General features: G+C 38.7%; 1 pseudogene; it reads left to right on the forward strand.

Annotated features, from left to right (window-relative positions):
- Window positions 1–1,295: 1,295 nt before the first annotated feature.
- Window positions 1,296–19,353, forward strand: LOC111766315 (hydroxyacyl-thioester dehydratase type 2, mitochondrial-like; annotated as a pseudogene).
- Window positions 19,354–26,916: the final 7,563 nt, after the last annotated feature.

The following is a 26,916-nucleotide window of genomic DNA, read 5'->3' on the forward strand; positions in this document are numbered from 1 at the left end:
CTGGTAATTCCATCTAATCTGGCTTGCAGATAGAGCAAATTCAAAGGATTACTCCAGATTGACGCCTTCCCTGGCAGGCACCTGCACTTAGACCACCTGAGTTAATGAATGATGATCCTAGTGTTATAAAATAACAGAGGAAAATCTCCGAGACCAGAAATTACATTAGTTAATTTGTAAGTTGTAATTGTATGGTACTAGAATGCTTATCTTTCTTTGCTTACCTAAATGTTGTTAATTGACTGTGCCACCTGAAGCTCTGGTGCTTCATGTTTGTTCATGTTGCTGTGTTAATCCAACCATTGCATGGCATTGGTTGCTGTGAGAGACTAAAACGTTACCTGCATCCTCTTTATGCATTGAAGGGTAACTGTGCTAAAAACATCTCACTACCTATATATGTGGCATTTGGTTCACAGTACTTATTCAGGGTAAAGCTTAAAGAAACAAATTTTTTAAATGAATAAAATGGAATGCATGTCATCCTGGAATAACAGTCTTATCAAGCTACTAATTTGGACCTGTCCTAGGCAAAACTGTGAAGTCTGTAAAATTTGATTTTTTTTTTTTTTTGGAGCTTCCATTCTCCATTTGGTTCTCCCCCTTCTTCACAGTGCCCCATTTTCTCACTTCTCAAAATCTCTAGTTAAATTCTCTCCAGAAAAATCCAAACAACTCAAACACAATACGATAAAAGAAACCGATGACACAAATCCTAGGCACACTTGCATTTTGTCAGAAAAGAGGGCCTATTAAAAGTAGAATTCCAAAACTAGAACTGTAATCATCCATATGGGCAGTAATTTGTGAGACAGGATGACTGACAGCACCTTCAAAACCATCCCAAGGAGCCAACCCCACAGGCCAATGGCAAAGGTTGGTCTTGCTGACCATTATCCTCTCAGTACAGATGGCTTAAGTCACTTTTGTTCTTTTGTTTTTTGTGGGGTTTTTTCATATTTATTTTCTTTTGTTTTTAATAAGCACTTATTGAATATTCACTGAATGCAAGGTTCAGTTTGAGGACATTAAGTCAGTTTCCTGCATCTGTGAAGCCCCTTGACTGAGTTACAGGCCCCAGAGACTTCTGTATCTGCTTCCCTAATGCTTGGGATTACTGTGTGGGGCCCTACAGATTCCATCCTGAGCTACACACTAAGAGGAAGCCGGCAGGGAGCTGGGCTTTGCTATGTTCCTCCTGTTTCCTCTGTCTCCCTACACATCATGAATGTGTTGGGGTGGGAGCAGGAGTGTCGGTCTGAGGGTGGTAGATCAGCCATGTGCTAGATCCTGACATGACCACCCGCTTGCCTCAGATCATTCATAATCTCCAGACAGTTCTGCGGTACGAGGACAAGACAAAATATCCTAGTGACTATCACTTCATAATACCAAAGGCAAACAAATCTCAAAGCCTCAGAGACCTCTAAACTCCCAAGGTGCTGACACTCTAACGTTTAGGATCACAGCCCTGACGGTCAGCCCTATTTCTTCAGCTTGCAATCACTGTCATCGTTATGTTTGACTCAAAGTACATCTGCCACAAGTACCCAATTCTCTTTGAAATTTATATTTTCAATGAAAACAGAAACAGTATCTTCCATTTACCTAGTACTTGGTATTTTACAGAGTAACTCAGATAAACCTGTCTTCTGCCCTATGTGGTTAAGTATTATTACAGATAGTTTTACAACCTCACAGATATTCTTCAAGTTGGTAGGAGTTGGTAGGAGATTATGTGCTTCATCCTCATCTGCACACTTTCTGACCCACACCCCCTTCTTCCCCACCATCCCATCCCTCCTTTCATAAGCACCACTATTTTATACGAGTTGTAATTGAGACTCAGTTACATCCAGTGGCTTTCTCAAAAGCAGAAAGCACACAAATGGTGAAGCAGTTTCTCAAACTGGCTGAGTGCTTTTTAGATCCTCATTGTATTAAACCTTTCCCAGGCATTCAGCACTATTAACACCTTCTGCCTTTTGACTTCACTCTGAGCATCCTTTCCACCACTCTCCTGATTTCTCCACTCTTTAAGATTCCTTCTCCTCATTCTTGCTGAGGACATTAGGATTTCCTGAACTTGGTCCTGAACTGTCTTCTTTCCTTACACTATTGTCTCTTAATTCTCATAGTTTTAAACATTATATTTGCTATAACTACTCCCAAATTTATGGCTCTAAACCAAACCTCATTTCTGAGTCCCAGACTTATTCATCAAGATGTCATTTCCACTCTGGTACTGCTGTATCTTAAACCAAGCGCTTCATTTTCTCACCCAAAACTGCCTCCACAGTCTTCCTCATTTCTATATATAAAGTAGTTACTCATACCAAAAATTGGGTTTCATCTTCAAACTCTTTGCTTTTCCCCACACTCAGCTCATGAAACAGAAAGTCCTGTAGAGTCTACCCCCAAAATCTATCCTGAACCATCCACTTCTATCTTCATCTCCACTGCCTCCACTATAGTTCCAACCACCAACTTCTTTCTCTCTTATAATTGCCTCCTAACGGATTTTCTCTATTCTTGACTCCCCCAATGCAGAGTGATCTTTTGAAGTGTAAATTAGATCATATCTAATGTTTAAAATCTTTCAGTGACCTCTCATTATGCTTATAATAAAATTCAAACTATTTACAAAGTTCTATATGAAGGATCTATCCCATGTATAGCTCTCACATCTCATTTCACTCCCTATCTCATCCTAAAAAATCCAGTCACACCAACCTTTGTTCAGTACATTTAAAAGTCCAAGCTCTTCATAGCCTCTTCCCATGATGTTCCCTTTGCCCAGAAAACTCTTTTCCCCCATGCTTCACTTACCTATATTTTACTCACCCTTCAGTTGTCAGTTAAAAGGGAAGGCCATCGCAAATTTCCTCTTCACCTCACTTCTCTCATGGCACCCCAATCTATTCCTACAGCACGCTTCTCACAAATTCTCCTTCCAAACCACCAGAATCAGGCCCCATGTCTGTGTTGCCCACCACCACTATGCACCCAGGGTCTAACCCAGAGCCTGCCCATGATAAGTATGCTTTCATGAGGAAATTAATTAGTTCTTTCTTACAAGCCTGAATTTTAATGTTTCTGCTCTGTTTTAAATTCAGCATTAGCCTTAGAACTTTTACTAGAATCTGCATGCAATTCATTATTAAATCAATACCTTTACAACATACATTGTAGGAATACTATAGTGGTATAGGACACAACAAGCAGAGTCCATTAAAAAGTCAGGAAGAGGGGAAGTGGATTTGGCTGAATGGATAGAGCATCTGCCTACCACACGAGAGGTCCAAGATTCAAACCCAGGGCCTCCTGACCTGTGTGGAGCTGGCCCATGCACCGTGCTGATGTGCGCAAGGAGGGCCATGCCACCCAGGGGTTTCCCCCACATAGGGGAGCCCCACACTCAAGGAGTGCATCCCATTTTGAGAGCCACCCACTGTGAAAGAACTGCAGCCTGCCCAGGAATGGCCCTGCACACACGGAGAGCTGACGCAACAGAAAGAGACACAGATTGCCAGTGCCGCTGACAAGAACATAAGCGGACACAGAAGAACACACAGTGAATGGACACAGAGAGAAGACAACCGGGGGGCGGGGAAGGGGAGAGAAATAAATAGAAAATAAATCTTTAAACAAAAAAGTCAGGAAGGGAAGGAGTTGCCTAAAACAATGGTCCTCAATGTGGGGTACACGCCCTTTGGGAGGTATTCAAGGTGATCTAGGAAATTCCAGAAGTTTTATTTCTAATTTTTTTATTTAAAAATAAGACAGATAAATATTTCCTCCAGTTAATATATGAAATGGGTTTTGTGTCCTAATCTGTCTATGTTATATATGGCTCTCTGGGCAGCCTGAGGGAAAAGTAAGAGTTCTAAAATGAATGGAGGTTGACAGAACCACTCACATTTTTGCATGTTTGAGTTCATGCCGTCAATGCATTGAGACATACTAAAGTTTAGGATTGCCTGGCTATGTGCATTTATGGATCATATTACTAAGTTTTAGCTAAATTATCACACACAAAAAAGGACAAGTGGCTTAAAATTTTTCCAGCAACCAGAGAACCCTGAAAAAAAAATGGCCCCAATACTTAAAAGAGAAGAAAATGTGCAAGATGCATCTAGAATTCTTGTCTTACCAAAAAGCAAAAAAGGCACCAAAGACATTAATGCTGTGTCAAATGATCTCAGAGTTAGTTTAATCTTAAATAAGCCCTCTCTGGTCAAAGACCAAAAAAATGTGAGCACTAATAAGGAGATAACTGCAATGTATTGAACCACATAAAATACATTTTAAGCATCTGAATGATATTTTTTTTAAAGTATTATTCCCCTTTGGAATATTACAGATTGAAAACTGGTAAAGTGAAAAGAACCAAGAATTTTTCCTATGCTTTCTATGCTCTGTTACTTCTGGGTAACAAATAGTTGATGAGAGAAAGTTTCTATTTATAGACTTATTCTAGCTTATAAACAATGAGTTAATAAAAGAATTATAAAGACACAATTTTGCAGCCCCTAATGAATTAATGAGGCCCCTAATGAATTGATGAATCTAAGCAATGATCATCATTTGTTACACAAAAAAGAGACAACCAAGTTTTATGTACAGCCTGAGGAATATACACATCACCTATGAAATATTCTTATTAAACAAACAAACAAACTTGTATCTGATTAAGAGCTAGATCTACCAATTTACATTACAGGGGAATAGAATAAATGACACTATGATCTGCAGAATCCAGATGGTGAGAAACTATAAAACAATCAACCTAGATTTTTCACAAATCATTTAAGGAGAAAAAGACAGAAAGACAGAGGAAAAGGGAAGAAGGGAGAATGTATAGATGAAAAGATTTTTAGTAGCCATATCAATTAATCTAAATGTAAAAATAAAAATAAAAATTTTAAGACAATAGGGAAAATGTGAATTCTAAATAGTTAATAGTTTTTAAATTTGTCATTAATTTTTGTGTGTTACTTGTATTGTGTTTTTTTATAGAGATATATACTGAAATATGTACAGATAATGGTATGTTGTCTGAGAATTGTTTCAAAATAATCTGAAATGAAGATTAGTAGGGAAATAGAAATACAAGAAGATTTTCGGTATACTTTTCTCTCTATTGTTCTGTGTGTTTGAAAATTTCCATAATCAAGTTTTGGAATTTTTTAAAAATGGTTGACTCAAATAAACTATGTATAGAGTATAACACTAATAATGTAAGTGTAAGGAAATAACAAAACAGTGGTAGACCTGATATTTTTATTTCAGGTTAGTTATATAATTTTAAAGTCATAGTAAAAGGTGAAAGCAATGGCAATTTAATCTTACAAGAAGTTGCCCAAAATAATTCAAAATTATCAAGGGGACGCTATGAAATAGAGATTTATGCCCATATTAGATTAACCTTACCCTAAGTGGCTACTGTGCCTTGAAATATTAATTATAAGATTATTATAATTGATACAAATTAATTATGCAAATCATGAAGACAAAAGGTAACCATTTTTTCAACAGTGGTTAAAATATGACACAATGGTCAATCCAAACCTTTACACATTTCACTAAATATATAATCCATACTAAGATTCCCATTTAAGGACAAAAAAAAAATTTTAACATTGAAAATCATTGTTCTTCTTACACTAAAGATGGCTAAAAAACACATGGGAAAGAGTATGGCTGAAAAATAAAACATAATTTTGTCAGATTTGTCAGAAAATACTATTGGAAGATACAAGACTACTGCAGATTTGAAGAAATGACTATTACCCACTGTGGGAAGTTTGCTATACAACCAGATGAAAGTTTATCTGTTTTTCACATGCCTACGCTTATAGTATGGTCTAAACTTGTTCCAATTATGACATATACAAAGCACTAATTTCTTGTAAACAACAAAATGAAGTGCATTCAAAGATTTCTTCTGCTTAGTAAATTACTGCCCTAATGTACATATGAAAATAGTTTAAGCCAACCATTGGTGGAATAGCAGCTTTGACTATAATAAAAAATAATAGTAATTCCAGAGCAAGTTGTGCCGGGAGCAAATCACATGAAATGTAGTCACTCCATCATTCAGAGTTAACAAAGATGAACCAGAAATGCACAAATTACTATAAAATGTTCTTGATGTGACTGATTTTACAAAAAGAAAATCTCAACAATACTTTGTAAATGAGATGTAGAGGAGCCATCTTTTTTACCCAACAAAATTTCTCTGGTTATTCCATGGCAAAGTATTTAAAATACATCAAACTGATGAAATAAACATTTTTGTTTTACACAAAGACAAGTGATGAAAATTTCATGAACTTTTCTTTGATAGCATGTAGAGGATGGTAGAATGCAGACTTGCAGATTTTTTTTTAAAAAGTAGTAAACAAAATATGTCTCTTCAAGGTAAAAGTGATGCCTCAATGCTAAGTGAGGAAGTGAATGCTTTACATAAGAAATTATGGAGAAAAGATTTTGAAAATGGAGATTTAAGAAATGTTTTATCATTATGAGCTTGTGTTGCTCTAAGTGATGCGTGTCATCTATAAAAACTTTCCTATGTGCACACTCAAAAACATGGAAACAATTATTTAGCCAGCAGGAAGTATTTCTGTGGGTGATGAATCCATTTTGATGAGCTTTAATGACCAACTGATTATAATAAGAGAAGATGGAAATTTACAAGGTGAATACAAGAAAACTTTAGCATAATTAGTATATGAGATTTAAAAATGAGTATCACAAGTAATAACAGCTAGGGACATACTTCTTTCATTTGGATCTACATATTGCTATGAGGTATCTTTTTCACCTGTAATAGTCACTGAAACCAAGTATTGAAACGAACTATACTTGGAACTAGAATTTTGATTTTTAACAGCACATTGCTTCCAAATTAGTAAAGATATTTAACAACTGCAAAATATTACTGAAAAGATAATTATTTCTATCATTTTTTAGTTTATTTTAAATATTATTTATTTCATCTTATCCTTTCCTTTTTTCTACTTTAGTATGAGCTTTATAATATATGCAATTTAACAGTGTAATAAAGTACATATTTTTGGAGTGTCATCTAGTTTGCTTTTTCTGATGGGGTGCATCCAGGATTCAAGTTGGGTTGGAGAACCTTAAAGCAAACAGATGTTCCACCTAACACAGTTCCTCAGGACCTCTTTCCCTCTGTTTATAAAAGTGAAATCAATTTAAAATGAACTGATGGACAGCTTTGGAGGTACAAGGAAGAATAAGAGATGCCATGAAAGTTCAGCAGGTTGAGTATGTTTAAGGTATTTGTTGCCAGGTAGCCAGAATCTGGGCCTTGGTGAGCGCTGATTGAGATGGCATGAGGAAATTTCACGTGCCAGAAAAAAGAATTATTAACTGCTAATTCCTCTTTTCTGTACTAACAATGTAAACCATGCACAGTCTAGATCTTTCCTTATATATGTGGGCAAGAATCAGTAAAAGCATTTATTATTCAAGGTATTATTATTTTAAGAATGTGTCATGATTAGATCAACTCAACAAATCTACTGGATGACAATCTCTTATGCAATCTTCTTGTTAATGGAATTTTCCCTACACCTTTGACAAAGTGATTTGTTAAGCAAATAAATAATATTTTAAAAATCCTTAAAAGAAAAGGCTTCAGAGGTAATATTCTATTAAACCAATTAATATATCTATTAAAAATTATTCCTATCTAATTATTAAAATACAAGATTCTCTAGTATAGTGGCTTCTAACTTTTTTGATGAATACTCACTGTAAGAAATACATTTTACATCCCAACCCAATACATATGTGAATATGTAATTGAAAAAGTTTTCACAATACTATTTCTGCCCTTACTATGGGGGGAGGTGGTAATGAAAATATTTTGTTCTATTCTATTCCATTTTTTAAAATTCTGGTCACCACCCACAAAATTGATTTCCCTTCCCACTAACAGATTCATACTAGCAGTATGAAAACTAATGATCTAGCACTTACAGCCCAGCATCTTCTGTCCATATCACTATTCTATATGTGTGAAAGAAACAACACTGCATTTCTCAGTTATTAATATTATACTTTTCTATCCTTTCATTAATTCATACAGGTTGTCCCTCCAGATAAAAGCAAGTTTGCAAAATTTCACTGTTCCTATAAGGCCTTGACAGAGAACTCAGAAATTTGGTCCTCAGAGGGAAGAGAAATGTGCATGGATGAGTAGGAACACTGCCCACAGAAAGGTAATGCAAATCCATGGAACCTCGTAGTTCTGAACAAGAAACACTACAGTAGAAGCAAAAAGGTAAATGACAGCTGATTAACAAACACATGGAACCCTCGTCATGTACCAGGCACTATCCTAAGCACTTCATATATCTCTTAGTTATTCTTCTAGAAACCCAGTGAGGTAGGGTCTATTGTCAACCCCATTACAGATGAAGAAAATGAGATATATTTTGGCCAATGACCTCTTCCACTTCCTCTTCCACTGAGATTTGAACTGAGGCTCTTGGCTGTAGGAGTCATATTTGTAAACATTACACTTTTAACTGCTAGATCTTATATGAAATCCTCCATTTTCAAATGTTAGCAAATATATTTTTATTACTTACATGCAGATTTTTTTAAAAATAGGACCTTTAGGATGGCAATGTGTAAGCTCTGCCTTAGAGAAACAAAGAGAAGATAGGAGAGCCCGAGGTGGAGAACTGACATAGTAAACCTGATGTGGACTTCTCACTCAAAATTAGAAGACTTGAAGAGATGATTTCTAACATCTGCCACATCCAACCTTCTATGTGTCTGAATTTCTCAGGAGAAAAAGGGTGCCAAAATCAAGAGAGAACACTGGAAATAGAGGAAAAGAAAATGTCTAGAAAGTACAAAAGAAGGAGGAACAGGTGGGAAGAGACAGAAGAAAAAGAGAAGGGAGAGAGGGAAGACTACAGTGAAGGAAGGTTTATAAGTGATGAGACAGAATGAGTGAGTTTTCTAGAATCCTATTTAAAAAATACAAAATTGCAAATAAGATTATAGCTGCAGATTTATAAGTGACTTTTCATGTAAAAGATAAAATAAGGGTGAGGAAGTATACACAACAAAATCAAAAGACAACTAAAGGTATGGTATGAAGGTGGGGCAAGAAAAGTCAAATGTAACCTTTGCCAGTTAACTGAAGAAATTGGCCGGGGTGGAGATTCAAGGATGGAGGGTGCAGGGAGAACAAGAATCCACAAAAAGGTCCTGGGCAATCTGGGGAAAGAAGTATGTCCTTCTGGCTCAGAATCACTGTCTGAAGATATTTTACACGGCCAAAATATCTCGTGGTACTGGGTCATCAGTTCTGCATTGTTCAGTTTTTTCCTCAGAATTTTTTGGCAAGATGGAGACAACATTATGGTCTGAAAATCACCTACAGAAGACCCAGAACCAAATTCATCCTGAAAATTGCTCCCCCAAACTCCCTCACCGCCACAAAGCACATCCTGCCTTCATCTGGAAATGGAGCATCCTAGAAATCTGTTTGAAAGTCTTCAAAACCCTTGCAGGACAAGAATTACATGTGAAAACTTCTTGATTTATATGTTAAGTAGGTCAGCTTTCTTTTTTTACATTGCAGTTCTTATTTAGAATAATCACAGGGGTGCTAAATTAAAATGCAAATTCATAAGCCTCATACTCAAGGGTGGAGTGTCTGTTTTCTAACCAAACTCCCCAGTGCAAAGAAGGCACAATCTCACTAAGCTCTCTGTCAGACTGTGTTCTGAGGGGTTAATCTGGGGCTTGCTGGCAGGTGAAATTGCTCCAGTATCTAAAAAAGCCCTGAGACCCTGTATACTCATAACTACGGTTTCACCATTTATAGCACTGATCAACATCCTGTATTTGAGAATCAAAAATGTCCCTTCCTTGAGGGTACATGCTTTTGAATCCAAGATGTCTGAGGACTTTCCTTCTCCCTGAGTTATTGGACATTGTTCCTATATTGTGTGCCAAAAAATAACTTCCCTTTTATTCATTATTTGTATGTGCTTCCTCTCTCTCTTCAAGATGTAGGGATTATTTTAAAGTCAGCAACTGACAGTTCTTGGAACCTGTTGTTGTGGCTCATTTCTCACCAGAAGTTCTTCCATCTTGACTTTTGATACCAGGTTTTGATGCCTTCTTGGCCATTGCATTTCTCCTTCCTCACTCTACCTACAGACAAGAAAAAGCCACAAGATGAAAAAAGCCCACATCAGACCTTGTTGATTTCCTGCATCAGCTCTTGAGGTTTCATAAGACGGAAAGCAGTGAATGATATTTATTTTGGGGATCAAGTGTTGCCCCAAGAGATTATCTATACAGGCTATTGGGTTTGAATTCTATTCCACTGCTTAAAAGTTAAGTCACCTTGGGCAATTTGCTTACTTTCTCTGTGCCTTGGTTTCTTCAGCTATAAAGTGGAATGAGAGGAGTACTCATAGTGTAGGATTATTGTGAGGATTAAATGAAGCCCCACAAATTAGGTGGTACACAGTCATGGTTGGCACACAGTTACAGCCAAAAACGAATGCCACCTGTTCTTTATTTTTTAAATCCAAGTCTTCTGAGACCAGGATTCAATAATCCTTGGTGAATGGTGGTGTTAGACATCTCATAAGAGCAGAAAGCCAGTACACTGTATCCTGTGAAGGCTCCATTCAGAGAGTTACTCTCACTACTGCAACACACTCCTACCCCTTCCATCATCAGTGTAGACCTGAGAGAAAGACAACAAACTTGCACTCTCAAAGAAACAAAAGCTTTGATCAGGATCACACTGATCTTTCTAATTTTTCATTAAATGTTATTTATCATAGCTAATAAATATTGAGCAACCATTTGTACCCAGCACTGTGCTAAGTGCTTTACATTACATTGTTTCAGTTAGTACTTATGACAAATCTATGATGTGGGCATAATTATTATTTCCATTTTATAGATGAGAAAGTTAAGGTCTGGCGAGGTCAAGCAATTTGTTAAGGACCTCAAAGATCCCAGGAAGTCTGGCTCCAGAGAGAGTGTACTCAGGCTCCATGCTATATGGCCACTCACCACTTGGTTGTATATTTTGCTTCTGAAATTAACCAATTACAAAAGGTAACAAATAATCACTGAATAATTATTGAGTAACTACTATGTTTTAGGCACTATTCTTTTTACTTGGGACTCAAAAGTCCACCCTCATGGAACTTATATACTATTTGGAGGAGATAGATAATAAATACGACAAATGAACAAATTCTATAAAATGTTAAGAGGTAATGAGCTTGATGGAAAGAAAAATGGAACAGCATGAGTAGGTGAGCAGAATACTAAGGGCACTGCAATATTAAATAGGGTGACCCAAATAGATCTCATTGTAAACGAGATTTGAACAAAGACTTGAAGAAGATGAGGCAGTTCCAGGCAGAGGGAAGAGCCAGCTTAATGGACCGAGACTAGAAATGTACTTGGTTTGCTGGAAGAATCAGCTAGGACGTCAATGTGACTGGAGCAGAGAACAAGGTCTGTGATATAATGAGATGGGGCAGGTCAAGATCATGGAAGCTCCGTTGGCCATTGTAAAGAATTTACCTTTACCCTGAATGAAATGAGTAGTTATTAGAGGGTATTGGGCCAAATGACATGATTGACTTGTTATTTTAAAGAATCTTTCAAGTGCTGAATGGAGAAAAATCTGTAGCAAACAAGAGATGAAGGAGGAAGACAAGTTAGAGGATATTGCAATACTCTAAGTGAAGGATGCTGAAAGATGGACTGGATGGTAATAGTGAAGGTAGAGAGAATTTGTTGGGTTCTAAATATATTTTAAGAATAAGGCCACAGAAATTTCCTGATAGATTGGATATTGTATGTGAGAGAAAAAGCAATGATAAGAAAAGCTCCAGTGTTTCTTACCTGAGCAGCCAGGAAGGTGGTATTACCATAAACTGAGAAATCAATGACTGTGATGGAGCCAGGTTTTGGCTGTGGTCCATTTGCATGGAAAAGAATGACCCAAAGATGGATGTTGAGGGGGAGTAGATGATCTAATCTGAGAAAATGAGATACAAAGTTTGAAGAGTTTAGAGAGATTGGAAAAAGAACAGTCTGAAAGTATCAATAAGAAATAAGGAGGACAACTAATCCACATCTAGACCCGATGGTACTAGAGCTTTTGGAGAGAAAAAACTGTCACCAATGGAGAAGGCTATAGAGGATGCAGGATCTTCAGAGAAGATTTTGGTTTTGGTCAAAGAAGGAAGATGAATGAATTTGTATTACTTAGGGTCCAGTCCAGAGAAGAGAGCTCATACCAGCCAGCTCAGTTTATTCAAGGAACTAGTTACAAAAGTTTTGGAAGAGCCGAAAAGACCAGCAAGGTACAGGGAAGAGACCCAGAGATGAGTAAATACAGGAGGCCACTATCACTTCTTGGGCTGCAGAGCTCAGAGGAGGAAGCGATGCCACCAGAGCCCAGGAGCTGAGGTCACCTAGTAGGAACTGGAAACAAGTGGGACAAGGACAACAGAAGGAAGGTTGTCTTGAAAGAGCTAGAACCAAAGGGACAATGCAGCACTGCACAGAAAAAAGGAGGAGGAACACTGTGGCTTCTCCTGTCCTACCAACCTTCCCAAAGAGGAAAACAAAAGTTAAAGCCTCTTCCCAAATAGAATCCCTTCTCTGACACAACTAATTTGGCCTACTAACTTTTATGGGGACAAGGAAGAGACAGAGGGAAAAGAAAGAAACTGGGAAGGGGAGGAGCAGAATTAGCACAGCATAATATTTTAAAAACATTATACCCCCATAGAATCAAATTGTGAGAGAAGGTGACAGACTGATCTCAGAATCACAGAGGAGAGAAGAAAGACTGGGAGGTATAGGAACATCTTGAGTTAGAGATTAGAATTCATAATAAATGACTGTTTTCTTAGATGCTTCCCTTTTCATGGGAAGGATATTCTCAATCAGGAAAAAGATCCAACACCTTCTGGGAATAAAGTGAGATAGAGTAAGAGAAGGCTTATTAAAGAGAAGTCAACTGCACAGTCATCACATGGATTTCTCATAATACATGGGTACAACTGGCATCATAATTCCTTTTCAAAGATGAAGGAACTAAGACTAAGAAAGGTTCAGAATTTGTCCAAAGTTCCAGAGACCAGAGAGGATGTACCGAAAGCTTGAAGCAAGTGGAAACACTTATTCCCAAAGACTCATGACTTTCTTTCTTCTCTCACAACTGAGCCTAAAAGCATAACTTGTTTTCAAGTATGTAAAACTTTCTAATCGGTAATAGGGTTTTTGTGTCATTGACACAATGACACTGACAATAGTTACTAACTGGCTAGAGAAAATGAAACCAGGACATGACTCAGCATGGGAAAGTGGGAAGTAATTTTGTGGGAACATGTTTTCTACAGTGACCATAGAAGACTTTGATTTTTATAGGGCTTAGATTGCTATTAAGCAAAAGCTTCTGCAGAAATATGCCTTGCTTTGTTATATAACTCCTAAGTACAGTTCCCTCACTCACAACTCCCTCAAATGGACTGGCAAGGACACACACTGGTGCTGGGATTTGTGTCCCAGGGGTCCAAGCTAGATGGGTGGAGTATGTTGGGCCACGTCATTGCTCAGTATTTGGAGAACAGTAAAAACCAGTCACAGGAAACAGAGGAAACAGAGTTCAGTCACCAAATTTAGAGCAGATTAGAAACCGGAGACAAGGTCTGAAAGTCAGGAGCTGTAGAAGTAGCACAGAACTGAAAATCATAGTCAGGGGGAAATTTGGGCTTCCTTCTTTACAACCAGTCAGTTATTTTCATTTCTCAAATAAGCTGCTATATTTTAAAGACCATTGACAAAGTAAAGGTTTCTTTTTATTTCTTTTCATTTTCTAAAATGAAAATGGGTCATACTAGGCATATGGTTTTGTAATAAAATTTTTCCATTAATATAGCATGAAGTTATCCTTTTATTTTTCAATCTGTAGTAGTTTTGTTTTTGCCACCACTGCTCTACTGACTATGCTGACAAAGGAACCCAGCTACAAAATAATTACTTGATTTAATGTCCACATCCAAACCTGATGCACATGAGTATCTTCCTTGACTCCTCTTTTATAATCAAATATCCCTCCCTTGATTTCCTCAACATTCCTGTCCTGTTTTTCCATCCATCTCTGGTGGCTCCCTCTGCTCCCTTTCACTTTCCTTCTGATAATCCTTGAATATGGAAGACCCTCTAGAAACAATGTGCCTTCTCTCATTTTACACACTCTATTTGGACAATCTCATATATCCACCAAATCTGCAGTCTGGCACACAAATTCAAATCTTCAGCCCTGTCTTCTGTCATGAATTCCAGAACCTTGGTTAGAAATCATCCTAGATCCCACTGACTCATGCAACTCAACGTGTCCAAAGTAGAACTTACCTCTTCTGCCTTCTTCAGTATAAAGATTTCTTCCATTAATCTTAGAGACAGAAATACTAACAGTAGCTCTCTAGCCTTTTCAGTTTAGTAACATCAGTAACCACACAGCCTACTTTATTGTGCTTAAACTCTGTGGTAAGAGCTTTTTAGACATTATCTCATTAATCCTCACAACAAATCTATGTTAAGCTCTATTATAGCCATCATTTTTCAACAAGGAAACAAAAGCTTAGGAAAGTAAAGAAACTTGTTCAAGTACATCTAGTCAGTAAATGGCAGAGCTAAAAGTTAGACTTAAGCAGTTTGTCTCCATAGTCCAGGCCCTATGCTCTTAGCAGTTTTTCACAGGAAAACACTCAACAAGTCTGATATTTTACAAAAGAATCTTGTGAAAAGAAAACAAAATCCAAAGCATTTAAATGAATTAAGATACAAGAGATACATTGTTTGTTCAAATAGAACAAAGTCCATCTGGATCAATTTGGCCAACTCAGCTTTCAGGACACCTGGCTCTGGTTCCTTCTCACCACAATGCTATTCCCTTTGGGTGCTAGACCTAATTAAGCAGACTCTGCCCAAGCAAGATCTAGCTGCCAGATCCTCAACTTCTTCCAAAAGCTGCTTGTCAGAATTATCCTGAACTCTGTGAGCTGGTAGGCTCCCCCTTATGTTCTGACTTGGTCCTTTGAGCCCCTTTCCATCCCCTGCAATAAAGAAACCACATCCTTACCTTAACACTGAACTTCACACTGCCCTGAAACTGCCTCCTCCTGTTCTCACTAAATACACCTAAGACTCAAATCCTACCTAGGACCGCTCTAGTGGTTCAATGGTGCCTGCCCCTCAAAAACATATGCCCATGTTCCAATCTCCAGAGCAGATAAACATTTTTATTTGGAAAAAGTTTCTTTGCAGATGTAATTAAGATAAGGATTTTGAGAAGAGATCATCTTGGATGATAAAAGTGGGTCCTCTAAACCAATGGGCCCTTAAAAGAAACACAAAGAGGAAAAGACAAAGAAGAGATGGCAGGGAAGAGGACTTAGCCCAGTGGTTAGGGCGTCTGTCTACCACATGAGATGGCTGTGGTTCAAACCCCGGGCCTCCTTGACCCATATGCAGCTGGCCCATGCGCAGTGCTGATGCGTGCGAGGAGTGCCCTGCCACGCAAGGGTGATCCCGCGTAAGGGAGCCCCACATGCAAGGAGTGCACCCCGTAAGGAGAGCCACCCAGCGCCAAAGAAAGTGCAGCCTGCCCAAAAATGGCGCCGCACACATGGGGAGCTGACACAAGATGATGCAACAAAAAGAAACACAGATTCCCATGCCACTGACAATAACAAAAGCGGACAAAGAAGAACACACAGCAGATAGACACAGAGAACAGACAACTGGGGCAAGGGGTGGAGGGAAGACAAGTGGGGCGGGGGGGGAGGGGAGATAAATTAAACAAACAAACAAACAAATAAATAAATAAGAGAAGAGATGGCAATGTGAAGATGGAGGCAGAGACTGGATGGTGTGACCGAAAGCCAAGACAGCTCACAAACACCGGGACCTAGAAGAGGCACGGAATGGATTCTTCCTTAGAACTTCTGTAAGGAGTTCAGCCTCACTGACATCTTAATTTCAGACTTCTAGCCTCCAAAACTGAGACAATCAATTTGTTTTTTTTTTAAGCCACCAAATTTGAGGTAATCCATTATGGCAGCCCTAGAAAACTAATACAAGTACAACCCATCTTGTGTGTATTATTTGGTGCTACATGATGTGTTTGACTGTTTCCTGAAGCAGGTGAGACTCCTTGGTAAAGACCAACTTCTTTTTCATGTCCCCTCTAGTGGATTTGCCATCTTTGGGGCCAATATGGAACTGTCAGTTCCCATTGCCACCACCCCAAGCCCCCTTCCAGTTACCACTCCCATTCCCAAGGCCTTGAAGGAGACTTAACATTTCATCCAGTTTTAAAGCCACTCTCCCTTCAGTAGACAGTCTTAGGATTTTTTTCTGGTTCTCAACTCACCTCCAGGGCAAAGATGCGTGTATTTTGTTTTGTTTATAGAAACATTTATTGAAAACCCACTACTATGCCAACCACTGTGCTTTGAGGTGGCACTAAAGTTACAAGGACAATGAGAAACAACTCCTGTCTTCAAGAAAATGTCAGCCCATCTGAAGGAACAATAAGCATACAAAGTATACAAGGAAGTGAGCCAAATGCTAAGAGAAGTCTAAGAAAGGAGACTCCATGCTGAAATCTTGGATTTGTAGTATAGAGTTCCTGGGAGCACTGGGATCACTATACCCTAAAGTTCCTGAGGACAGAGACTGAATCTTGTTCATGATTCTATCTCAAATCCTAACAAGTACCTAGCACAGAGTTGGTGCCCAATAAGTATTTGCTAAATGAATGATTGGGCCCACTTACAAATTCCCAGTGGTCTGAGTTACATTAGTCAGGTGTCACAGAGCCAAACCAGTAAATGAAAACACTCTTAAATTGTATCCCAGAAGTGTGGTTTGTGGGAAAGAATTCTGATACTGGCCCTGAAATCAGAGAACCTTCACACCCTTCCTGGCAGCTCCCCTGCCTTCACAGCTTATCTTCATTGAAGCTGTCTTACAGATCCACAGATTCAACCAGGCACCCACTCAGCCCTATGTGTGGTCTGGGTGCATCCTTTGTTTGAATACCTCAGATTTGGAAGAATTATTACCCATGAACCATGAGACTCTATGTAGTTCAAACAATTTGGAAGTGCTTCTTTGCATTGAGATGGAACCTGTCTTTCTGAAACCTACTTTTAGTCTGGATACCATAACTAATCTAAACTCCTTCCTCAGAAGAGCACCTCAGATATTTGAAGATTAAAGCTTACTGAACCTTACCTTGAGTTGACTAAAAACATCCTCAATATTATCATTTATTCTCACACTTCAAGCCTCCTCGTTGCTATAGAAATGCTCTTCTGAGCACACTCGTAATTCCTCACCTTTTTAAGTGTAGTACCCAGAACAAAACACAGTTCTCCAACTGCCTCCTAATCAGCATAAAAAAGAGAAGTACTGGTGGCGGACTTGGCCCAGTGGTTAGGGTGTCCGTCTACTACATGGGAGGTCCGCGGTTCAGACCCCAGGCCTCCTTGACCCGTGTGGAGCTAGCCCATGCGCAGTGCTGATGCGCACAAGGAGTGCCCTGCCACACAGGGGTGTCCCGCGCATAGGGGAGCCCCATACGCAAGGAGTGCACCCCATAAGGAGAGCCGCCCAGCACAAAAGAAAGTGCAGCCTGCCCAGGAATGGTGCCACACACACGGAGAGCTGACACAACAAGATGACGCAACAAAAAGAAACACAGATTCCCATGCTGCTGATAACAACAGAAGCAGACAAAGAAGACGCAGCAAATAGACACAGAGAACAGATAACCGAGGTTGTGGGGGGGGAAGGGGAGAGAAATAAATAAATTAAATAAATCTTTAAAAAAAAAAAAAGACAAGTACTATCTGCTCCTTCATTCTAGATATCATATCCTAATTAATGTGGCCTAAGTTCACTTTAAAAGATTATTCTGGTCATGTTATACTCTTGATTTAAGTTGCATTTACTATCATCTTAATTTTTCATTTAAGACATTGCCAAGGCACAAGGCAGGAACAACAGGCAGCAGCGCCAACTGGCTTAAGGTACCAACAGGCCTAGCCCGGAATGCCACGGGCAGGCAGCTACGGGTAAAAGGCAAGACCCATTCACGAAACTTCCAGGTCCTCTGTGCAACAAAGCTTATGGTCTGGGTCATGGATCAGACCACGTGTGCAAAGAGCACTGTTCGTGCCTGGTGCAAGGTGGTGGCTAAATAGAAGGAAGCCATTAGGCCAGGAAGGTATGATCAGCGATGGAAAAGTAGCCCCAGCTACCACATATGAAAGAATAGTTCACAAAACTCCTCCTGAACACCACTACATGTAGGTCTATCTAGAATTTCAAGAGCATGGCGTTGGAGTGAACGCCACTCAGTTCAAACAGCTGCTCATTTCAGCCTTGAAGAACCTGTTTGGAGAGGCTGATTCTGCCTTGCCCTTGGACTTCCTAAAATAAGAAGAGCAGACTTTGTCAGCCATCTTGAGAATATGCAGCAGTGGTCTTGTGGAGCTCTTGGACCCTGTTAGGTCCTGCAAAGGCAAAAACAAAAATGTGCTTTCAGAGTGGTTCAGGTTTCTCCATATCTTCTTGCATTATCTGGTAATAATAGGAAACTTGTACTGGATTGACTAAATCTTTAGTTTCAGAAACATTCCTCCATTCTCAAAAATACTTTTGGTGCCAGCATAATATTTGAAGACTGAAGCAGGCTACGAGCCATCATTGATGGAATATTGGGTTTTGAAGATGTTCCCAGGAATTTCAGCCACCATATTTGGTGGGGTGGACTTCAGAGAGAATCTGCCTTAACCAACTGGTGCAGAGAAGGCAGCACCTTCAGCATATGCATGTCAAAGCTAGACATAGCTGAACTCAGCAGGACCTGCACACAGAGGGCTGTGGCTACCATCTCAGAATTACAGGGGATGTTAGTTCTTTGCATTTAAATGAAGCTTTTGCAAAACAAACCAAGTTTGGAAAAACATTTGTGAATGGAGTTTTGATCAATGAACTTATTTCAGTTCTCCCAGGTACACTAAAATGCCGGGACCAGAATGTGTATTTCTTTCCCAGGAAATTAACTCCCCAGCCCCTTTATATATTGGAGAAATTGTTATAGCCTCTGCAGAAATGAAAAAGCTGAAGCGGTTCATTGCTTTTACTGCAGTGTCATGTTCTGTAATAGAAAGTAAAAAGACTGTTACAGAAGGCTTGGTTAAAATTATGGTTCTAGAAGTTCCCAAATCCTGAAATAAGTGCTTAAAGATGTAAGAGCCCCTGGGAAAACAGGAATGCTGCTCTGTACCAAGGAATGCCCATATTAGGGAGCAAGGGAATAGGTTGAGAGGTGTTCAAATATCTACTTTCCATTGGTCTTGCACAGTCTCAAATAAAGACATGATTTCATCATCTATCCAGGATTTTTAAAATTCAAAAAACATTGAGAAGATTACCAGCTAAAGGTTCTACTTGGATTTATTTGCATTTGGATAAGATAAACCTGTATAGGAAACGGACTTTGGCCCAGTGGTTAGGGCGTCTGTCTACCACATGGGAGGTCCGCGGTTCAAGCCCGGGGCCTCCTTGACCCCTGTGGAGCTGGCCCATGCGCAGTGCTGATGCGCGCAAGGAGTGCCGTGCCACACAGGGGTGTCCCCAGCGTAGGGGAGCCCCACGCGCAAGGAGTGCACCCATAAGGAGAGCAGCCCAGCGCGAAGGAGGGAGCAGCCTGCCGAGGAATGGTGCCGCCCACACTTCCCGTGCCGCTGACGACAACAGAAGCGGACAAAGAAACAAGACGCAGCAAAAAGACACAGAAAACAGACAACCGGGGGAGGGGAGGGGAATTAAATAAATAAAAATAAATCTTTAAAAAAAAAAAAGATAAACCTGTATAAATCTGTGTAGAATAACTCTGATTTTGTGGAATAATTTACAACTATCTGATTTTCAATTATTAAGGGTAATGATAGGGAAAAAAAAAAGACATTGACAAGTTTATCTCCCCATCTGGGGAACTTATAAGTGATTTAGGAACCCTAGGATGGAATTTTCCATTTTCCCTTTTTAAATTTCATTTTCGTAGATTCAGTTTATTTTTACAATAGATCTCTTTGGATCTTAATTCTGTCATTCAATAACTTTAATACTCCAAGTTTATATTTGTCCATTTATTATTTAAAAATGCATAATTTAATGAGTGCTCATGGGTACTAAGCACTGCTCTAAGAACTAGGGTTCAACAGTGAAGAAAGACAAAATTACTGCTCTTATGGATTTCACATTCAAGTGTGGTAAAGGAATGGGGAGAAGGAGGACTGGGGGGAGGAAGGTATGGTAGGTGGTGGGAACAGAGAACACCTCTCTTCCCATCCTCTGAGAGTAAGAAGAGCATGCCTTCTATATCCTCGACAGCTCTTTGTTAAGAATTAAACCGATCCTTCTCTCCAAGTTGACTGGATAAGTTCTCTCACCATTTTTACTTCTCTGTTACCAACAGGAAAGTCCACTGAGAACCTGACACACGGTTGCATTTCCTTGCATGGTCCTCTGGTGCCTTAAGCTGAACTTTCAAATGCCCTAGAAGTATAAATGGTCTGACCCACTTTGTCATTCTGAGGTAAAAATAGAGTCCCATCTATTTTATTTTTCTTATTTATCCTCAAATTCCAATCAGTCGTCCATAGAGAACTACATAGTGAGGAAATAGCAAGAGAGGTTGTCTTTATAAAGTCTGAAAGAACCCTAGGGGCCCTTTCCTTAAAATACCTGACTCCCATGTTTTCATTACTAAAGGCAACCACTGTGATTTTTCAAGTATGTTTAAAACTTTGATCCAAAGGTAAGTTGCTTTCTCCACCTTGGTATTTAAGAAGCAAGAATGTAAAAAATTTTTAACTATACCATTTCCATTAAAAATTAAGGAAGGGGGTCATTTCTTTATAGAAGACCAATTTGAAAAAATTTCCAAAAAGCCCTAAGCTTTCCTAGGGAAAGGATTTTAAAAACCCGGACTATGCACATAATAAAGACGAAGAAGATGGAGATAAGGAACCTAGAAGTCTGATTTACTTTTCCACCACAGGGGAGAAAATAGCCTTCCCTCTCCACTTATCTTCCATTTTCTTTCCCTTTTCAAATTCATCTTCCAGAAGGGGCGTCCAAGATTGAAAAAAGAGATATTGAGCTGAACTGGAATAAACTGTAGGTATTCAATTAGAAAACATTGAATTGGCCAAAAGCACAAATCATTCTTAACTTGTAACCTTCCAAACTAGTCCTGACATCTCCCCTCAGGCATTGGCAACCTACCCCACCACAGAGAGATACAGGCAGTCTGCTGGGGAATTTCAATGACACACCAACCATTCACCTGCCCGGGGCAAAGTATACTTCCACACCCTCCTACCACCATCTTACAGGTGTCCAGGTCTTGGCATCCTACGACACCATTCTTCCTAACAGAGTCTACCTTTCTCTAACACGCCCAAGCCCACAGTTCACTTCTTGCCCATTCCAGGCACCAAAATATTCTCATGCTTTGGCTGAGATTGCTGCTACACTTTGAACGAAAAGGTGACACCCAGCTTATATTTTTTGTGCCTGAAAACCAAAACATATCTCTCAAAAATCGGACAGGATTTATAAGTCCTCGAATTACTCCGCATTGATTTTTATCCCATCTAATCAGCAAGAGTGAAAAATACAGGGCGCCAGCACTAGTCAGTTGAACTCAAGCTACATCTCCATCTTAGCTTAGCAAATGACTCTGTACAAAGGCATAACGCACTTGGTCAAAATAAAAAGCATTCACTTAAGAAAGAGTAAGGTTTGACCAGCAAATTCTCAAGTCCCTGATGGGAAGCCAGAAGTGCAAAAGCCTCTGGTGCATATGAGAACAATCACAATATCTAACATTAATAATAATAGCAATAACAGCTAATATGTATTATAAACTTACACTATACTTTTCAGAGATTATTTCATTTCAGGGGGAGATTGCTATTATCCCTATTTTGTGAAGCAGGGAACTGCCCTCTGAGTAGTTTCATAATTTAACTTGTCCTTTAAGAGACAATGACCTTACTCCAGTGGTCTACACTCAGGACCCTCCCCCCATACACCACATCCACAGGCAGCTGCCTTCCTTTCCTGTAGCAGACAGGCCCCAGCACATGCCACAGATGGGATCAAATTACCTCATCTTGCTTTCAGCAATTGCATGAAGAGGCATGTGACTGTTGTCCCTATTTCTCAACAGCTCCAATAATATTACATTTACAGCCTTCTCCACCTGAACAAGATTCCTTTGGTTAAACTTCACTACAAGGGGCATTGCCCAAAACACATTGGTACCTATAGACTCCCTAGAATAATCTTTTAGACATTACAGATTTGTTATAAAATAAAAGCCATGTTGTCTGGGGATAAAAGTCAAGACACCATATGTGAACTTAATCTCCAGGTATCAGAAGACAGGATAACCCTGAGTATATATCCACATCTGAAATGCTGCATGTATCACTCCCTAATCAAACTCTTTCCTGGTTGGCAACTCTCAAGAGAAGCCAGCCTGAAATGTTTTATTGTTGTTTATCCTTCTGCATGTGAATTTGCATTACCAGAAATACCCTCTTAATGCCTTGAGTTTGCTGTTTATTGTCTATCCATGTTCTAGACATTTTGGAAATAAACAAACAAGAATAGGAAACCTTGTTCAGAAAATATATTTGACTTGGTGTCACATTTCCTCCAGAACTTGTTTTCCAACTTTTGTCTCCTTGTAAAAGGATTAACTTTGAAAGCCTTTGTTACATAGTAAGTTTGAGAAGTTTGTAGAGTCCTCTGAAAGCGGAGGCTTGACAAAACATGATGCCTATTTTTGCTCTACCTTTCACCTAGGCATGAGAAGTAGGAGCCTGCAGAGTGAAGATTTAGAGGTTTTTAATATGTGGAAGTTTCCTTAGCCTCTGACAACTGCAAGTTCATTGAAGACAGATTTTCTCCATCTTTCTTATTCCCTGGGCCTAGTACCTCAGGAAGAAGATGACTATTTAATAAATTTACTTGAGTCAAAATTAATACCCATCCAGTCTGCAACCCTGCCCAGTAAGAGAAACTCTTTTGAGATGCATGGAATCATCACAACTAGTAAGAGACCCAGAAAAACTGTCAAGTCCTTCCTAAGCAACATTAGGATGGTATTATTAATAAATCAAGACATAACATACTTTTTGTTCTAAAGACAAGGGAAATTATTTTCTAAAAACACCAGAAAATAGAAAACATATGATTTTAGTAGCCACACATGTACCAAGGCAGGTTAACAGTCAAGTACTTCGCTGCTGAACCTAGGCTGTGTAGGTGGGTAATATGAATGCATAAGGTCAGATTTTTTTTTACTAAAAATTTTCAGAACTAGTCAAATTGAACTTAATGATATTCTATTCATGAACTATTGTGGTTAATAATCGAGAAAATGTGGCATTGGTGTGGAAAAAGTGGCCATGGTGGCTGCTGGGTATGGGGAATGGGAGGAAGAGATGAGATGTGGAGGCATTTTCAGGACTTGGAGTTGTCCTGAGTGGTGCTGCAGGGACAATTGCCAGACATTGTATGTCCTCCCATGGCCCACTGGATGGGACGTGGGAGAGTGTGGGCTATGGTGTAGACCACAGGCCATGGGGTGCAGCGATGCCCAGAGAAGTACTCACCAGATGCAGTGGATGTGTCATGATGATGGGGGAGAGTGTTACTGTGGGGGGAGTGGTGGGGTGGGGGTGGTGGGGGTGAATGGAGACCTCATATTTTTTTAATGTAATATTTTTTTAAAAATGAATAAATAAAATAAAATTTTAAAAAAATTGAAGTTATTAGGATCTCTAGGATATGGAAATCTTGTGTGTTTTGCCTAAAGGAGTAAACATAGTTTTTTGGTTTTGCTTAATTTTCATTCTCAATTTTTTAATGCAATTTTTATCATTTTAAGCAGAACAACGGTGGTAGCTGAAGCTGAGGAAATAGGGAGACCAGTTGCCTGCCAGAGAGGCCTGCCTCCCACTTTGAAGAAGACATCTTCCTTTGCTGGATCACAAGCAAATGTATTTGGCATATTTATTTATGCTTCACCCTTAAAATTAAAATATATGGGAATTAACTCTCACTCCAATATTCAAGTAATAATGAAAACCTCTTCATTTTATCTTCATGCCTGCCCTTCTCTACTCCCATTGCTATGTGACAAAACCTCAAGATTGTTTCTAGCAATGTGACTTATGGTTTTCTCATACCCCCGCCCCACCCCCTCCCCCAGGGTTCATAAGCTACTTCTGCTTAAATGGAAGTTCCTTGAGGAGAAGCACCCTATTTTTTCATTTGTATTCCAAGTATCTAGTACATCTAATACACAATGAGGTTCTTTTTAGTGTTTGATGATTGAGTGATTGAATACCTGAGAGAGCTTCCTAAAATATAACTCATTGGATCATTCCTCTGATAAGATCCTATTAATCGTTGGCTATGGCTTACCTCAATAAAATAAATTACCTCCCTGCTTTCCAGGGCCCTCAGAAAATCTGGCTGTGCCATTCCAACAATCTCGACCCCTCTACCCCTTAACAGACAGAATCCATTCTAGTGACCAGCTACCACCAGACCATGCCTCTATGGTCTGTGCCTATCTCCATGCCTTCCTTCATGTTCCACCAAGCAGAACATCGAAGTCCTCTTCAGATCTCACCTTCTCCATGAGGCCTTCCCTGGCAGAGTTCAGCCCTGATTAATTGACCTGTTAATTAATGTAACTGTGATCTTGAGTGTATCATGGCACATAACATTTAACTAATGTAATCTTGGTTTATTCACTAGTTCATGCTATTTGCTATACAATTTGACTATGCTCACCTTGAAAAAAGGTATTCACATTATATTTATATTAATTCCACTTATTTTTTCTTATTAATACTAATCCTTTACACCTAATAATGCCTAAGTAGTTTAATCTGCCTTTTCCATATTATTATAGCAACATAGAACTATATGGAGTCTTAAAACTCATCTAGGCCACCTTTCTAATTTTTTAGATGAGGAAACTAAGACCTATCCAGTGATTTGCCAAAGAACAGGTCAATTTATGTCAGAAACAGGTGTAAGTCCCAAGACTCCCAACTCCCAAGAGCACTTTCCACTGTTCTAACCAGCTATAAGGAAACTACTTTCATCACCATTTTTTTTTATTAGAAAAGTTATAGATTTACAGAACAATCATGCATAAAATACAGGTTTCCCATCCACCATCCACCAGTAACACCTTGCATTATGTGGAACATTTGTTACAATTGATTATAGCACTGTTTTATAGTTGTACCAATTAAAGATTATTAAAATAGTACTATTAACTATCATCCATTAGGTGTATTTTCCCATATACCATTATTATTAACACCATGTAATAGTGTTGTATATTTGTTATAATTCATGAAAGAACATTCATATATTTGTACTGTTAACTATAGTCCATAGTCTCCAACAGGGTTCATATATTAACAGTCCTATGTTTTATCATTTAATTTTTATTCCAGTAGCATATGTGACCTAAAGTTTTCCCTTTTAACCACATTCACCTATGTAAGTCAATGCTGTCATCTGCTATGCTAACATCACCAGCATCCATTTCCAAACCTATACAATCAACTTTAGTAGAAATTCTTTAAAAAGTTAAATCAACTCCCCATTCTCTAACCCCAATCTATTCCCTGATTACCTTTATTTTAGACTCTAACTTTATGTGTTTGCTTATTATAATTAGTTCATATCAGTGAAATCAAATAACATTTGTCCTTTTATGTCTGGCTCATTTCACTCAGAATAATGTCCTCACAGTTCATCCATGTTGTCAGATGCTTCAGGGCTTCATTCCTTTTTATGGCTAACTAGTATTCCTTGTATGCAATTCCACATATTGTTTATCTATTCATAAGTTGATGGACACTTGGGTAGCTTTCATCTTTTGGCACTTGTGAATAATGCTGCTGTACAAATCAATGTGCAAATTTCTGTTCAAGACCATGCTTTTATTTCTTCCGGAAATAGACCTAGTAGCAGGAATGATGGGTCATTGTAATTCTATACTCAACTTCCTGAGGAACTGCCAAACTGACTTCCACAGCAGCTACACCATTTTATGTTCCCATTAGCAATGAATAAGTGTTCCTATTTCTCCACATCTTCTCCAACACTTAGAGTTTTCTGTTATTTTAATAAGTCATTTTAATAGATGTGAAATTAAATCTCATTGTGATTTTTATTTGCATTTTCCTAAAAGCTAGTATGTTAAGCATCTTTTCATATGCTTTTTAAATGCTTATATATCCTCTTTGAAGAAATGCTTATTCAAGTCTTTCTCCCTTTTTTTTAATTGGGCTGTTTGTATTTTTGCTGCTAAATTGTAGGATTTCTTTATATATTCTAGATAGTAAACCCTTATCAGATATTTTCTTCCATTGAGTAGGTTATCTTTTCACTTCCATGACAAAATCCTTTAAGATACAAAAGTTTTTAATTTTCAGGAGGACCTATTTATCTATTTTTTCTTTTGTTGCTTGTGCTTTCAGTGTAAAGTGTAAGAAACCATTGCCTAACTCAAGCCCCTGAAGATGTTTCCCTACATTATCTTCTACGAGTTTTATAGTTCTGGTTTTTATATTTAGGTATTTGATCCATTTTGAGTTAACTTTTGTATACGGTATGAGATATGGTTCTTTTTCATTCTTTGGCGTATGGATATTCAATTCTCCCAGCACCATTTGTTGTAGA

This window comes from Dasypus novemcinctus, chromosome 4, assembly GCF_030445035.2.
Source record: "Dasypus novemcinctus isolate mDasNov1 chromosome 4, mDasNov1.1.hap2, whole genome shotgun sequence".
In the NCBI taxonomy this organism is placed as follows: Eukaryota; Metazoa; Chordata; class Mammalia; order Cingulata; family Dasypodidae; genus Dasypus; species Dasypus novemcinctus.